General features: G+C 35.7%; 1 protein-coding gene and 1 pseudogene across 6 annotated transcripts in view; one reads left to right on the top strand and one right to left on the bottom strand.

The window, feature by feature from the left end:
- Scaper (S-phase cyclin A associated protein in the ER) overlaps positions 1–17,491 on the bottom strand; it is a 454,707-nt gene that overhangs the window by 337,241 nt on the left and 99,975 nt on the right. The gene's annotated exons all lie outside the window — the stretch shown is intronic.
- On the top strand, positions 7,962–8,898 carry LOC114084004 (vesicle-associated membrane protein 3 pseudogene; annotated as a pseudogene).

The raw sequence follows: 17,491 nt of genomic DNA, 5'->3' as shown, positions 1-17,491 counted from the left end.
AAAATCAGTGTACAGTGACACAGCCATATCAATATTTATAGCAGCTCAATTCACAATAGCTAAACTATTCAACAGATGCCCGTCAACACATGAATGGATGAGGAAAATATGGTACATATACCCAATGGCATATTACGCAGCTTAAAGAAGAAGGAAATTATGACATTTGTAGGTAAATGGATGGTAGTGAAGAATATCTTGCTAAGTGAAATAAGCCAATCCTAAAAAAACAAAGACAGAATGTTTTCTGGGATAAGCAGATGAAGATCCATAATGGGGGGGTAGGGGGTTGGGGAAGAATGAAGGAACTTTGGATTGTGCAGAAGGGACTGAGGGCAGGAGCGGGGCTGTGGGAGAGGAAGGACAGTGGAATGAGACAAACATTATTACTCTATATACACGTATAATTACACTAGCAGTGTGACTCTGTACTATGTATAGCCATAGAAACTTGTGCTCCATTTCTGTACAATGTGTCAAAATGCATTCTACTGTCATGTACAACTATTTAGAACAATTTTTAAATTTTTTTAAAAATAAAAATTTAAAACAAAAGAATGACCCTGCACAAAACTCAGTTCAAAGTGGATCAAAGATTTAAACACTAGAACAGAAACCCTATGCCTAACAGAAGAAAAAGTAGGCCCAAAACTTCACCATGTTGGCTTAGGATCTTGACTTCCTTAACAAGAAACCTGAAGTGCAAGAAATAAAATCAAGAATCAATAAATGGGATGAATTGAAACTAAAAAACTGCTTCTCAGCAAATAATTAGTAACATGAAGAGACAGCCTACAGAATGAGAGAAAATCTTTACCACATGCACCTCAGATAGATTAATCTCCAGGATATATAAAGAACTCAAAAAAACTAACACCAGCTGGCTGCAGAGATACATGCCTATAAACCCAGCAGCTCAGGAGGCTGAGGCAGAATGACTGCAAATTCCAAGGCAGCTTTAGCAATAGCAAGGCACTAAGCAACTCAGTGAGACCCTGTCTCTAAATAAAATAAAAATAGGGCTGGGGATATGGCTCAGTGGTTGAATATCCCTGAATTCAATTTTCACTACCCATCCCCAAAAAAAAAACTTAACAAAAAAAACTAACCCATTCAATAAATGAGCTAAGGAACTGAACAGACACTTCACAGAAGAAGAAATACAATCAATCAACAAATATATGAAAAAATGTTCAACATCTCCGGCAATTAGAGAAATGCAAATCAACACTACTCTAAGATTTCATCTCACTCCACCCACAATGACAATTATCAAGAATACAAGCAACAATAAATGTTGGCAAAGATGTGGGGAAAAGGTACACTCATATATTGCTGGCGGGACTGCAAACTGGTGCAACCACTATGGAAAGCAGTATGGAGATTCCTCAGAAAATTTGGAATGGAACCACCATTTGACCCAGTTATCTCACTTTTGGGCATATACCCAAAGAACTTAAAATCAACATACTACAGTAACACAGCTACATCAATGTTTATAGCAGCTCAATTCTCAATAGCTAAACTATGGAACCAACCTAGATGTCCTTCAACAGATAAATGAATAAAGAAAATGTTGTATATATACACAATGGAATATTACTCAGCCTTAAAAAAGAATGAAATGATAGCATGTTAGAATGAAATGATAGCATGATAGCAGTAAATGGCTGAAACTGGAGACTATCATGCTAAGTGAAATAAGCCATTCCCAAAAAACCAAAGGCCAAATGTTTTCTCTGATATGCAGATACTAATACACAATAAGGAGGGGATAGGGCTAAGGAAAAACAGAGGAACTTTGGATTAGGCAGAGGGGAGTGAAGGGAGGAAGGATAGTAGCATGCATCACACATTATTAACCTATATAATATATGATTACACTACAAGTGTGATTCTACAACATGTACAACAAGAAGAATGAGAAGTTATATTCCATTTATGTATGATGTGTCAAAATGCATTCTACTTTCATGTATAACTAATTAGAATTTTAAAATTCAAGAGCCAGCTGTGATGGTGCACAACTATAATTCCAGTAACTTAGGAGGCTGAGGCAAAAGGATCACAAGTCAAAGCCAGCATCAGCAACTTAGCATGGCCCTAAGAAACTCAGAAAGAATATGTCTTAAAATAAAAAGGGCTGGGGGGTTGGGGCTGTAGTTCAGTGGCAAAGCACTTGCCTAGCATGTGTGAGTGAACATAGATGGGCATGGTCAACAGGCTGAGGCAGAAGAATTTCAAGTTCAAGGCCAGCCTCAACAATTTAACACAATCCTGCCTCAAAAATTTTTTTAAATGGGGGAAAGGGGTAATGATGTGGCTCACTTATAAAGCACCCCTGGGTTCGATCCCCAGTACAAAAGAAAAAATAAAGGAAACAAATTAGAAGTATGGCTTTTATATTTCACTCAGTGGTATATGTCAAGACAAACAGACTGTGTGATAATTCATGTATAATATAATACCTAAAGCAACTATTAAGAAAACTATGAGAAAATGTGTTCCAAAACACTTTAAATAAATCAAAAGAAAAATCATAAAAAAATGTTCAAGTAATTCACATGAAGACAAGAAAAGCATAAAAAAAACACAATAAAAATTTTAAAAATGAAAAGATTTCTTATTATATAAGTGTCAAAATACAGAAATTAAATGACCAAGGCTGGTGTATTAAATGACCAAGTATTTTTGGAAAAAACAGAACTGAGCTAAAGAGCAGTCCCCTTATCAACAGGAAATACATTCTAAGGTCCTCACTGGATGCCAAAATTATTGATAGCACCAAACCATGTAAATATACTATTTTTTTCATAAACGTAACTATGATAAAGTTTAATGCCTTTTCCGTCTTAAATAAAGGCTTATCATGCACTGTGGCTGTAAAGATTACAATTTAATATGTGACAATAAAACTAACATGAATTACTTTTTCTTTCCCAATAATTTCATGGATAAAATATTTTTTTATTTGTTCTAATTAGTTATACATGACAGTAGAATGCATTTTAACACACTGCACACAAATGCAGCATAACCTCTCATTCCTCTGGCTATCCACAGTGCTGAGTCACACTAGTAGTATATATAGGATAATAATGTCTGTCTCATTCTATAGTCTTTCCCATTCCCACTACCCCACCCTTCCCCTCACTCCCCTCTCCATAATCCAAGTTCCTTCATTCTTCCCTACCCTAACCCACAGTATGGATCAGCATCTGCTTATCAGAGAAACATTTGACGCTGGTTTTGGGGGATTGGCTTATTTCACTTAGCATCATATTCTCTACTTCCATCCATTTATCTGCAAATGCAAATGATTTCATTCTTCTTTAAGTCTGAGTAATATTCCATTGTGTATATGTACTGCATTTTCCCCCCCACCCCACCCCCACTTTCTTATTAAGTTCAAGGAACTGCTTCATTGCTTCTCTTTGACATACCTGAATTGCCAGCATCAATACTTTTGTGCTTTGGGGCCATTATTAAGTAACTTAAAGACTGAATACAGGAACTACAATACTGCCACAGTTAATCTGATAAAAGACAGCTACTAAATTGACCAATGGAGATGTAGCATACACAACATAAGATATGCAGGACAAAAAGATTACTGGATTAATGGGTAAGATGAAATAGGATGGGGGAAATTTACTTCACACTACTCATAGTAACATGCAATTTTAAACTCATGATTACTTATACCTGGAATTTTCCATGTAATATTTTCAGTAAATATGGTTTACTGCAAGTAACTGAAACAGTAGAAAGCAAAACCACACAAGCGAGAGGGACTACTATTTGCTATGTGCAAGAATCTCATTCTACATGAGGATATAGGTAGGCTGACAATAAAAAAAAAAGATATACCATGTAAACATTAATATAACAGATTGATATTACTATAGTGGTAATATACTTTTAGAACAGTAAAATCCAGAGCAAAGAAAACTAGTAGAGGTGAAAAATCAGATAATGATAAAACTATCATTCCAAACTAACATAAAACATTCTAAATACATTCTAAATATGTACATACCCAACAACAGACACTCAAGATAAATGAAGAAAAAACTGATAAGTTTGAAAGGAAAAAGAGGCATCCAAAATTATAGTTGAGGATTTCTAAACCACTCACTCAGCAACTAATATAATTATCAGACAAAAAATCAACAACTATATGAAAGAATTGAACAATACAATCAACCAACAAGAGGTAATGACATACACAGAACAATTTATTCAACAGTTAAAAAAAAATGTTTTGAAAGACCCTCAGAATATTTACCATACTAACTCATATTCTGAGCCACAGAATAAAATTCTGCAAATACAACTTAAATCATACAAAAAAATATTCCCTGACCATAATGAGGTCAAACTATCAATTAGTAACATTTACAACAGGGAAATATCTGACCTCTTAAAATTAAACGCCTTCTACATAGTCAAGGAAGAATGAAAAAAAATAGTACATAAAAATAAATTCAAATAAAAAGATGACATACCAAAATATTAGATATAGCTTAAAAGCAAGTCTGAGAGGGAAATTTATCATGCTAAATGTTTACAGAAGGTCTCAAAGCAGCAAGCCCCTAACACATATACACACACACACACACACAAAAAAAAAAAACCCCACAGAAAATGAAGACCAAAAAAACCTGAAGCCAAATTGGTGGGGGGGGGGGGGTAGTAATGAAGAAACAATGCAAATGAAATTGAAAACAGAACAACAGTATGAAAATCAATGAAATAAAAATCTTATTCTTTAAAAAAATCAAAATTGACCTCTAGCAACACTGAGAATGATGAAAAACACAAATCACATCAGGAATGGAATAGGATCATCATTACAGATCATGCATTTATATAAAAAAATTATGAGAAAGGGACACAACAAATACCTTTACAGTCATAAATGCAAAAACTTGGATTAAATGATTAAATGGACCAATTCTATAAAAACCACAAAAACTCAGCCAACATTCAATGGATAATCTGAGTATTCCTATAACTACTGAGGTGAACACTTCATTTAAAAGAAATCTCCAGGACCAAATGGTAAGCATACTATTCTAGAAAATTGAAGTGGAGAAAATACTTCTCAAATTATAAAGTTGGCATTACCCTGACAATATTATACCAAGATAGTATAAAAAGTTAAACTATTGGGGATGTGGCTCAAGCGGTAGCGTGCTCGCCTGGCATGGGTGCGGCCCGGGTTTGATCCTCAGCACCACATAAAAAAAAACAAAGATGGTGGTGTCCGCCGAAAACTAAAAAATAAATATTAAAAAATTCTCTCTCTCTCTCTCCTCTCTCTCTCTCTCTTAAAAAAAAAGTTAAACTATCTACCAAAATCTCCCATGAACTTATGTGCAAAAATCTTCAAAAGATATTAATAAATCAAATTTAATAATCCATAAATAAACCATGACCAAGTAGAATTTATTTCAGGAATACAAACCTGTTTCAATAATCAAAAATCAATCAATGTAATCCAGCCATTGTCCCGAAGCTAAACAGCAGAAATCATATGATCACATCATATGATACATAAAAAGTATTTCACAAAATAAGCTAATCCTCAAAAAACAAAGGGGGATTGTTTCTCTGATATGTGGATGCTAACCCACAATAGGTGGGGAGGACAAGAATAGATGTTCAGAGGATTAGACAAAGGGGAATGAAGGGAAGGGAGAGGGATAGGAATAGGAAAGACAGTGGAAAGAACCTGACACAACTTTCCTATGTACATGTATGAATACATCACAGTGAATCCCCCCCATCACGTATCTATCTCCATTAAGACTGGGACCCTAATTAGAATAAGATATATTCCATGCATGTATGTTTTTATCAAACTGGACTCTGCTCTCATGCATAATTAAAAAGAACCAAAAACCGAAGTATTTTGCATTCACTCATAATAAAAACTACCTTTACTTCAATAGAGGAGAAATTATTCAACTTGTAAAAGAGCATTCACAAAAATCTCACAGCTAACATCAAACTTAATAATACAAGACTGAATGCTTCCCCCTGGATGTGGAACAAGGCAAGGTTGTCTCCTTTCACAATGCTTATTAAAAATAGCACTGAAAATCCTAGGCAGTAAAAAAAGGCACCAAAAGAAAGGAAAAAATTGTCTGTATTTTTGGATAACATGATTGTCTACTACAAAATCCCAAGGAATATACATCAAAACTCCAAGAATTATTATATGGGCTCAGTAAAACTGCAGGATATAATCCAATCCTGCAAAAGGTCCATTGAATTTCTATGTATTAATAATGAACATGAGGAAACAAACTGAAAACAATTCACAACTACACCGAAGAAAACTTATTAATAAATCTAACAAAAGGATACAGGATGAATGTCCTGAAAAATTACAAAATAAATAAAATACCTAAATAAATGGAGATATACACCATGTTTATAGATTCAAAGATTCAACACAGAAAAGACATAAATTCTCTACAAACTGATTTGTAGTTCCATTGTACTATCAACATCCCAGCAAAATTTTTGACATAGATAATCTTATTCTAAAATCTATACAGGAAGGCAAAAGACCAAAAATTGGCTGAAACAATTTTTAAAAAGAAAAATAAAGCAAAAGCAATCACTCTACCCAGTGTTAAAGATTACCAGTAAGTTAAGAATACTCAAGCTAGGCACAGTGGCACACACCGTAATCCCAGAAGCTGGAGAGGCTGAGGCAGGAGGAGAGCGAGTTCAAAGCCAGCCTCAGCAACTTAGCAAGGCCCTAAGCAACTAAATGAGACCTCTCTCTAAATAAAATATTTTTTTAAAGGGCTGGGCATATGGCTCAGTGGTTAAGCATCCCTGGGTTCGATCCCCAGTACCAAAAGACCACCCCACTAAAAAAAAAGCCAAAAAATAATAATTAAGACTGTACAACTAGTGAAGCAACAGAGTCATTAAAATAGAATACAGAGCCCAGAACTATGCCTACACAAGTATGACCAACTGGATTTTTATAAAATTCAAAAGTGTACCTCCATAGACAAAACAGAAATAAAAGGTAAACTTGACCTAAAACTCACACCATCCTACCACATTTTCTGTTGCTATTACAAAATACCTCAGACTAGTTAATTTTTTTAAAGAAAGTAGCTTGTTTAGCTAACAGTTCTGAAAGATGGAAAGTCTAAGGGCTTTGTGCTTTTTCAAATAATGGTGGAAAGTGGCGGGCAACCAAGAATGTATTAGAGAGAAAATACAGGAGACAACCTCGCTTCATAAAAAGCCTATCTTGCAAAAATGAACCCAATCCAGCAAGAAAGGCATTAATCTCTTTTAACAACTTAATCATCTCTTGAAGATCCCACCAACTCTCAATAACATTAGATAAGGAATCAAATTTCAACATGAGTTTGGTACAGACAAACCATGCAAATATTTTATACAAAACTTAAAATGGATCACAGATTTAAATGTAAAATGTAAAGCTATTAAACTTTTAGGAAATAAGAAAAATCTTCAGAGTCTATGGTCACACAGTGATTCCTCAGATTTAACAACAAAAGGATGATCCAAAAAAGAAGGTTTAAGCAATTATAACTCATTAAAATTGGAAACCCTTGCTGTGAAGAAAATAACAGGCTGATTTAAAAAAAAAAAAAAATCTGTCAAAGGAGTAGTGTCTATAATATATAGAGCTCCCTTAAAACTCATAAGTAATACTACAAACAAACCAAGTAGAAAACGTGCAAACCCCAAAAACCACCTTTCACTGAAGAGGATGGCAAATAAAAATGTAATGTTCAACCTCATTAATCATCTCAGGAAAATGCATACTAAAACTCCAATGTAGATTAGCTACAATAAAATATTACAACAACATTATATATTAGTAAAGCCTGTAGGAAACATGTGCTTAAAAGGGTTGTAGGTAAAATGAAGGAAGAAAATGTACCCAGAGGACCTCCCCGGCCTCCTCAGCCCGCAGCGCAGCTCCACGGACCCTCGCCCGCCGCCAAAATGTCTGCAGGTGCGCCTGCAGGTTCCAGTGCTGCCACTGGCAGTAATCGGAGAATTCAGCAGACACAAAATCAAGTAGATGAGGTTGTGGACATAATGAGAGTCAACGTGGACAAGGTGCTAGAAAGATACCAGAAGCTCTCTGAGCTGGACGACCGTGCAGATGCGTTGCAGGCAGGAGCTTCTCAATTTGAGACAAGTGCTGCCAAGTTGAAGAGAAAATATTGGTGGAAGAATTGCAAGATGTGGGCAATAGGGATCAGCGTTCTGGTCATTATCGTCATCATCATCATTGTATGGAGCGTCTCTTAATGAAGAACAGGTGGAACTCAACCCTGCTGTCCAGGAAACCTCTTCAAGACTTTCGACTTAGAACCTGCTACATTATCCAGCTTACCTACTGTTATTTCCAAAATGATTATTTTTGTTAGTTCATGTAAAGTTTGGTTTCTAGGCTATGTGCCTTGTTTTTTAATATGCACTCCAAACTAGAGGGCCAGCTTGCCCCCGTTTTGCACAGTGCCTTTACAGATTTACCTATGAGCAACAGAGGACATCTGGACTCCAGAGTACTGTATCTAGACTTAACGTTGTCACTAATTCATTGCCATTGATTCCAGTTAAGGGAATCCATTCCAAGTTCTTTCTCCTGTCATTTGACATTATCTTCAGAGCCACATTTTAAACCTTTGGGTAATCAGATTTCCAACTTGTGCCTTCCAGGAAAAACACTACTGCCTAATACTGATCTGTGACAATAACAGGCTGTGCCTTATTTTGATCCTTTTCTGGTTCCTTGTAAGCCGTCTTCTTTTTGTAAGCAGTACTGACTCTTGCTGTATTTAAAATAAGATGCTGGTAAAGAATTTTTGCTCTTTCATTAGATATGAAGATGTTTACTTTCTTGTTATTGTTATATATATCACTTGCTAAAATATTAATTAGAAATAACCCCTTTGAAAAGTTTTTTAGAACTATGAACATGACCAAAGTTCCTAGTTTGCCAAAAAGTTAAATATGAATAAATTTTCCTTAAGTCTGTCCCTGACAGATAAATTCAGAAAAGTGCCAAATGGAATTCAAGGTGTCCTTCAAAAGGAGAATGGTAATGTTGTGTGTGGACCTTCCACACCCTGAGCACTGCTTTGTCTCTGAAACGCTGTAGATGGCGCCCATCCCTTCTGCTTCGGCCTTTTGCAGTGGGGCCTTTTGCAGTGGGGTTGAGAGGGGAGCGAGGCTCTCATTGTTTCATGTCACACTTGTAAACAAAGAGTTTTCCCAGCTTCTTGCAAACCATTAGCTGTGGGCTCCATTGTCTAATAATTACTTGAGCAACAGTTTTGTAGCCCTTTAAGTAAGAACACCTGTGCAGTTGATCATTACCTAATCCAGTCCTCAGAGGTGATAGTTTTTTGAAGTTTGTTTCCTATTTTTATTCATATTCTGCTTCTTAAATCAGTCTTCTAAATTATGGTTGTGATGAGGCATTGGTTAGCGGTGGGTGACTCTTCACAGAGGATAGCTAGCCGAGATGCCTGCTTTCTTCAGTGACAAACTGCATAGGATGCTGCTGTGGAAATAGCTATTCTCATCTGAGAGACTTTTTGTTACATACATTAGACTTAACATGAGGTTATGTGGCTTAAAGGTGGGAATTCCTGTGTGAATGAAAGCAGGTTAGGAGGCACTGAGAGAGAAAAACACATGGGCTTTATTGCTCTGTGGCCCACTATTACTAGAATGTTCTAAAACGCTTGTTTACATGCTAGTATGACTTTACAAAGCAGCAACAGCTGAGCTGCACCAGGAACTGGTTCCATTTCTTTAGTATCTGTTTCCCTGATATCACTGAGATGATTTAATGTTGGAGACATGCCTTGCAGTATGCCCAGCCGTGAGAAAGCAGCTGTTGGTTTAGAGACATCTGCACACCCTCAGCACAGGGTCCCTGGCTGGGTCTGACTCTGAATCCTTGGTGCTCACCCCTCAGCCTTAATACGCAGTCCCACGTAACCCACTGGCTCCGGCATTAACCTAGGAATACCTCGCTTGTATCCGTGCATTTAGATGGGAACTCACGCGCTATAATGACCTGAATAAAGTGTTTATAAATATGAAAAAAAAAAAAAAGAAAGAAAATGTACCCAGAGGTTCATTGCCAGAGTGCCTGCAGGTTTGGTTACACACGGCCACCTCCATCTTGGGACATCGGCCAGGGACTGCGGGGCCAGGGTATCTGCAGCTTGCCACCACTGCCATCTTGGGGCAAAGCTGACTCTGTTTGGACACACGGGCCAGGGCCTGGAGGTCTGTTATCAGGGTGCCTCAGGATTTGGCTGCACCTGAGGTCTTCCAGCTGGGAGCGCTAGCAACCAGAATTTTGCTGCTTCATTGCAGGGTAGCTCCTCTGTATGAGCAAATCCCTGGTGGTCTCTCTGCAAGCTGAAATGGCATTAAGATCTTGGGACTGCAATATGGCCATGATTGGTGTATCTGTAGCCCAGATCCATCAGATAGTGGCTGGGTCTGCATGTGCTGGTCTGGGCCAGGAAGAAAGCCAGGCTCTCCCCAGCTCTGGGGTTCCTGGAGTGCCCAGGGATGGATGGGGCTGGCTATAACAGGTCAAGGGTTGAAAGAAGGTGTGAAGGCATCTATCTATCAGCTCACCTAGCCTGCATCCATGGAGAAGGAAGCTGAGAAAGTTTTGAATGCCAGCAGAAACAATTGTTCGTTTTCCCCTCAAGTGTTTTTTTATTTTTTTCCTCTCTCACATCTCTACCATATTTGAATCGAAGTGTTTTTCATGTATCAGTTTAAGATTTATCAGGATAAATCAAGGTGCAGAGATAAAAACTAAAGGAATAAACAATCTTTTCAATGACATAATATCAGAAAATTTTCCCAGCCTAAAGAATGAATGAAAAATCAAGTACTTACAGGACCCCAAACATACAAATTATAGCAGATACACACTAAGGTATATTATAACAATAACAACTAACATACAGAACACAGATAGAATCTTAAAGGCCACAAGAGAAAAATATCAAATTAGGTATAGAAGGGAACCAATTTGGATTTAAGCTGATTTTTCAACCTAGACTCTCAAAGCTAGGAGGTCCTGGAATAGTATATTTCAAGTTCTAAAAGAAAATGGATGCCAGCCAAGAATTTTATATCCAACAAAATAGAGCTTCAGATTTGAAGATGAAATAAAGACCTTCCATAATAAACAAAAATTAAAAGAATTTACAACTAGAAAGCCTACACTCCTGAACATTCTTGACAAAATACTCCATAAGGATGAAATGAAGAGGAAAAAAAAACACCAGCAAACAGGGGAACTACACTGAAGGAATAGCCAATCAAAAGAGAAACTAAGTCAAATTAAAAAACAGAAAAAAACAAAATGACCAGGAATACAAATTACATGCAAATAATGACCTTGAATGTTAATGGCCGAAAGCATCAATCAAAAGGCATAGACTAGCAAGTTGGATTAAAAAACAAGACTCAACAATTTGCTGTCTCCAAGAGACTCACCTCATAGGGAAAGACATCCACAGACTGAAGGTGAAAGAATGAGAAAAAACATATCAATCATTTGGATCATGTAAACAAGCAGGGGTTTCCATCAGATAAAGTGGAATTCAAGCCAAACATAATCAGAAGGGACAAAGAAGGAAATTTCATACTGCTTAAGGGAATTAGACATTAGCAAGACGTAAGAATCATCAATATTTATGCCCAAACAATGGAGTATCTATGTACATCAAACAAACCCTTCTCAATTTCAAGAATCAAATAGAATACAACACAATAATACTAAGTGATTTTAATACACCTCTCTCACTATTGGACAGATTATCCAAACAAAACCTAAATAAACTATAGAACTAAATGATATGCAATCAATAATTTAGACTTAACAAACATATATAGAATACTTTATCCATCAACAAGCAAATACACTTTCTTCTCATCAGCACATAGATCCTTCTCTAAAACAGACCATAACTTTGGCTACAAAGCAACACTTAGCAAATAAAAAAAAAATACAGATAATACCCTGCATACTATCAGAACATAATGGAATGAAATTAGAAATCAAGGACAAAATAAAAAATAAAAGCTACTCTAACACCTGGAGACTAAATAATATACTACTGAATGACGAATGAACAGCAGAAGAAATCAAGGATGAAATAAAGAAAAAATATCTAGGGGTAAATGAGAATAGTAATACAACATATCAAAATCTCTGGGACACTATAAAGGAAATACTAAGAGGAAAGTTCATTGCATTGAGCTCATTCATTAAAAGAATAAAGAGTCAACAACTAAATGAACTAATATTACATCTTAAAGCCCTTGAAAAAGAGGAAAAATTCAATGCCAAAAGCAGAAGACAGGGGTTATATATAGCTCAGTGGTAGAATGCCTGTCTAGCATGTGTGAGACACTGGTTTCGATTATCAGCACCTTAATATAAATAAATAAAATAAAGTTCTATCAACAACTAAAAAAAGTATTTTTTAAAAAAAGCAGAAGACAGAAAATAATTAAAATCAGAGCCAAAATCAATAAAATTGAAATGAAAAAAACAATTCAAAAAACTGACAAAACAAAAAGTTGGCTCTTTGAAAGAATAAATAAAATTGATAAACCTCTAGCCATGCTATTGAACAGAAAGAGAGAAATAACTCAAATTACTAAAATAAGTGATAAAAAAGGAAATATCATGATGGACACTGCTGAAATACAGAAGATAATTAGACACTATTTTGAAAATTTATGCTCCAATAAAACAGAAAATCTTAAAGACATCTATAAATTTCTAGACACATATGACCTACCCAAACTGAATCAGGAGGACATACACAATTTAAATATATTAATTTCAAGCAATGAAGTAGAAGACACCATCACAGATTCTTAGCCAAGGTCTATAAGACCTTCAAAGAAGAATTAACACCAATACTCCTCAAATTATTCCAAGAAATAGTAAAGGAGGGAATCCTTCCAAATTCATTCTATAAGGCTAATATCACCCTGACACCAAAACCAGCAAACACACATCAAGGAAAGAAAACTTTGGACAAATATCCCTGTTGAACATAGGTACAGAAATTCTCAATAAAATTCTGGCAAATTGCATACAAAAACATATTAAAATGGGGGTCAGGGTTATGGCTCAGTGGTAGAATGCTTACCTCATGTATGAGGCACTAGATTCAATTCTCAGCATATAAATGAATAAAATAAAGGTCCATCAACAACTAAAAAATATATATTAAAAAAAGATAGTGTACCACAATTGAGTGGGGTTCATCCCAGGGATGCAAGGTTGATTCAGTATTAAGAAATCAATAAACATAATTCATCAGATCAATAAGCTTAAAAACAAAAATCAGATGATCATCTCAATAGAAGCAGAAAAAGTGTTTGACACAATACAACACCGCTTCATGTTCAAAACACTAGAAAAACTAGGGATACCAGAAACATACATCAACATTGTAAAAGCTATAAATGCTAAACCCAAAGCCAACATCACTCTAAATGAAGGGAGGAAAAGCATTCCCTCTAATGGAACAAGACAAGAATGCCCTCTTTCACAACTTCTATTCAACATTAACCTTGAAACTCTAGCCAAGAGCAATTAGACAAGAAAAAGAAATTAAAGGGATATGAATATGAAATACTAATTGCCAATGATATGATTCTATATTTAGAAGATCCAAAAATATTCCACCAGAAAACTTCTAGAACTAATAAATGTATTCAGCAAAGTAGCAAGATATAAAGTCAACACCCATAAATCAAACACATTCCTATACATCAGTGATAAATCTACTGAAAGAGAAATTGAAAAACTACCCCATTCACAATAATCTAAAATAAAATACTTGGGAATCAATCTAACAAAAGAGGTAAGAGACTTCTACAATGAAAACTACACAACACAAAAGAAAGAAAGCAAAGAACACCTTAGAAGGTGGAAAGACCTCCCATGCTCCTGGATAGGCAGAATTAATACTGTCAAAATGGCTATACAACCAAAAGTGTTTTACAGATTTAATGCAATTCTTATTGAAATTCTACATAGAACTAGAAAAAGCAACCATGAAATTCATTTGGAAAAATAAGAGACCCAGAATAGCTAAAACAATCCTTAGGAAGAAGAGTGAAGCAGGAGGCATCACAATAACAGACCTTAAGCTATACTACAGAGCCAGAGTAACAAAAACAGCATGGCACTGGCACCAAAACAAATATGTAGCTTGGTTGGTAGAGTACTTGCCTCGCGTGCACAAGGCCCTGGATTAAATTCCCAGCAACACACACACACACAAAAAAATATGTAGACCAATGGTACAGACACAGAAGACACAAAAACAAACCCACATAAATACAGTTATCTCATACTAGACAAAGGCACAAAAAAAAAATTCACTGGAGAAAAGATAATCTATTCAACAAATGGTACTGGTAATATTGGAAATCCATATGTAATAAGATGAAATTAAACACCTATCTCTCACTATGCACAAAACTCAACTCATAGTGGATCAATAACTTAAGACACTATAACAGAGACCCTGCGCCTAACAGAAGAAAAAGTAGGGCCAAATCTCCATCATGTTGGCTTAGGATCTGACTGTCTTAACAAGACTCTTACAGTATAAGAAGTAAAATCAAGAATCAATATATGGGATGGATTCAAACTAAAAAAAAAAAACTTCTTCTCAGCAAAGGAAATAATCAATAACGTGAAGAGAGAGCCTGCAAAATGGGAGAAAATCTTTACCATATGCACCTTAGATACAAAACTTCATACCACACACACAAAAAAAACAATCAATAAATGAACTAAGGAACTGAACAGACACTTCGCAGAAAAAGAAATACAATCAATCCACAAATATGTACAAAAAGTATTCAACATCTCCAGCAATTAGAGAAATGCAAATCAAACTACATTGAGATTCCATCTTACTCCAGTCAGAATGGCAATTATCAAGAATACAAGCAACAATAAATGTTGGCGAGGATGTGGGGAAAAGGTACATTCATACATTGCTGGTGGTGCAACTGCAAATTGGTGCAACCACTATGGAAAGAATGGAGATTCCTCAGAAAACTTAGAATGGAACCACCATCTGACCTAGCTATCCCAGTCCTCAGTTTATACCCAAAAGACTTAAAATCAACACACTACAATGATGCAGCCACGTCAACATTTATAGCAGCTCAATTCACAATAGCAAACTATGGAATCAACCTAGGCGCCCTTCAACGGATGAATGGATAAAGAAGTTGTATATGTACACAATGAAATATTACTCAGCCTTAAAGAAGAATGAAATGATGGCATTTATTGATAAATGAATGGAACTGGAGAACATCACGTTAAGTAAAATAAGCCAATGCCCAAAAACCAGTCAGAATGTTTTCTCTGATATGCAGATGCTAATTCACAATGGTGGGGAAGGGGATGCTAGGGAAGAATAGAGGTACTTTGGATTAGACAGAGGGGAGTGAAAGGAGGGGAGGGAATATGGGGGTAGGAATGATAGTAGAATGAATTGGACATTATTACCCAATATGCATATGTGACTATACAACCTGTGTGATTCTACATCATGTACAACCAGAAGAATGAGAAGTTATATTCCATTTATGTATGATGTGTCAAAATGCATTGTCACGCATAAGTAATTAGAACAAATAAGAACAATAGGAGTAGGCCAATTTCTGAAGCTTTGTCAGCAAAACTGAAAATCTACATTCATATTATCACATGAATCACTAAAGGTAAGGAAATTAAGTTCCAGGAAAAAAATATTTACAAAATGTTTATTCTTTTAATTGGCAAATTAACTCATTATCCTATTTAAAAAAATAGCGTATTCATTGTATAAACAAATATACAGTGATTTAAGTTAAAGGTATCAGACAAAAGCTATGATCTTTTATTTTAAAGATCTGGCTCTGGATGGGCACAGAGGCACACATCTGTAATCCCAATTTTTGGGAAGCTGAGGCAAGAGGATTGAAAATTTGAGGCCAGCTATACAAATGTATGAGACCCTGTCTCAAAAGATAAAAACAGTCTGGGGATGTAGTTCAGTGGTAGAGCACTCCTAGGTTCAATCCTCAGTACCACAAGGGTGGGAGGGCAAAGGTGAGATAAAGATCTGAGTTTGAAATCTTTAAGGAGAAAGTGTGTTTATATTTGTGATTTTTTTAATGTTTAGTCTATGAAATTTCTGAAATCCACAGTAGAGAGAAAACAGCAGAAAGAACCCTATGTTTCAATTATTGAAGCTTCAATGACTATCTATATTCTGCCACATTTGTTTCCTTTTTAAATGCTTTTTAATTGGCACATAGTAACTATATGTATTTACTGGATACACTGTGACATTTCGGTACATGTATATAAGGTGTAATGATCATATCTGGGTAACTGTCGTATCCACTGTCTCAGAAATTTATCATTTCCCTGTGCTGGGGGCAAAATCCTCTCTTCTAGTTATTTTGAAATGTTCAATGAGTTTTCGTCAACCATCACTCTACTGTGCTACAGAACCTTAGAAGGTTTTCCTCCTAACCAACTGCACCCCTGTACTCATCAACCAGCCTTTCTTCATTTCCCCTCCCCTTCCCTTCCTGAGCTGTGGTAACCACTATTCTACTCCCTCCTTCTATGAAATCGACCTTTCAGCTTCTGCATAGAAGTGAGAATATGCAGTATTTGTCTTCCTGTGCCTGACATATTCACTTAATATAATGGTCTCCAATTCCTCTAATGTTACTGCAAACAGCAGGATTTCATTCTTTTTCACCTGAATAATATTTTACCCTGTATATATTTCACATTTTCTTATTCATTCATCAGTCAGTGAATACCTAGGTTGGTTCCATATCTTGGCTATTATGAATAATGCTGCAATAAACATGTGAGTATGTAAGTCTCTTTGACTGATTTCAATTTCTTTGCTTATATATCCAGCAATGGCACAGCTGGCTCATGTGCTGATTTTACTTCTAGTTTCCTGAAGAATCTCTATAGTGTTTTCCATAATGTCTGTACTAATTTACATTCCTACCAACATCTTTCTCCGTGTCCATATCAGCATTTGTTATTTTTTGTCTTTTTGACAATAACCATTCCAACTCAGATGAGATGATATCTTACTGTGGTATTCACTTCCATTTCCCTGATGATGAGTGATGTAAAGCTCTTTTTCATTTACTTTTTGACTCTCTGCATATCTTCTTTTAAGAATGTCTGTTCAGATCATTCACAAATTTTAAAATCAGATTATATGGATTTTGCTACTGAGTTTTATGAGACTCTTATATATTCTGGATACCAATCTCTTATCAAAAGTGTAGTTTGTCCTTCCCCATTATTTTTTCTGAAAATATTTTAATGCAAATCTTAAACATCATATAATTTTCCCTGTTC

Source organism: Marmota flaviventris, chromosome 2 (assembly GCF_047511675.1).
Source record: "Marmota flaviventris isolate mMarFla1 chromosome 2, mMarFla1.hap1, whole genome shotgun sequence".
NCBI classification, from domain to species: domain Eukaryota; kingdom Metazoa; phylum Chordata; class Mammalia; order Rodentia; family Sciuridae; genus Marmota; species Marmota flaviventris.
This window is presented reverse-complemented; position numbering and strand designations above follow the sequence as displayed.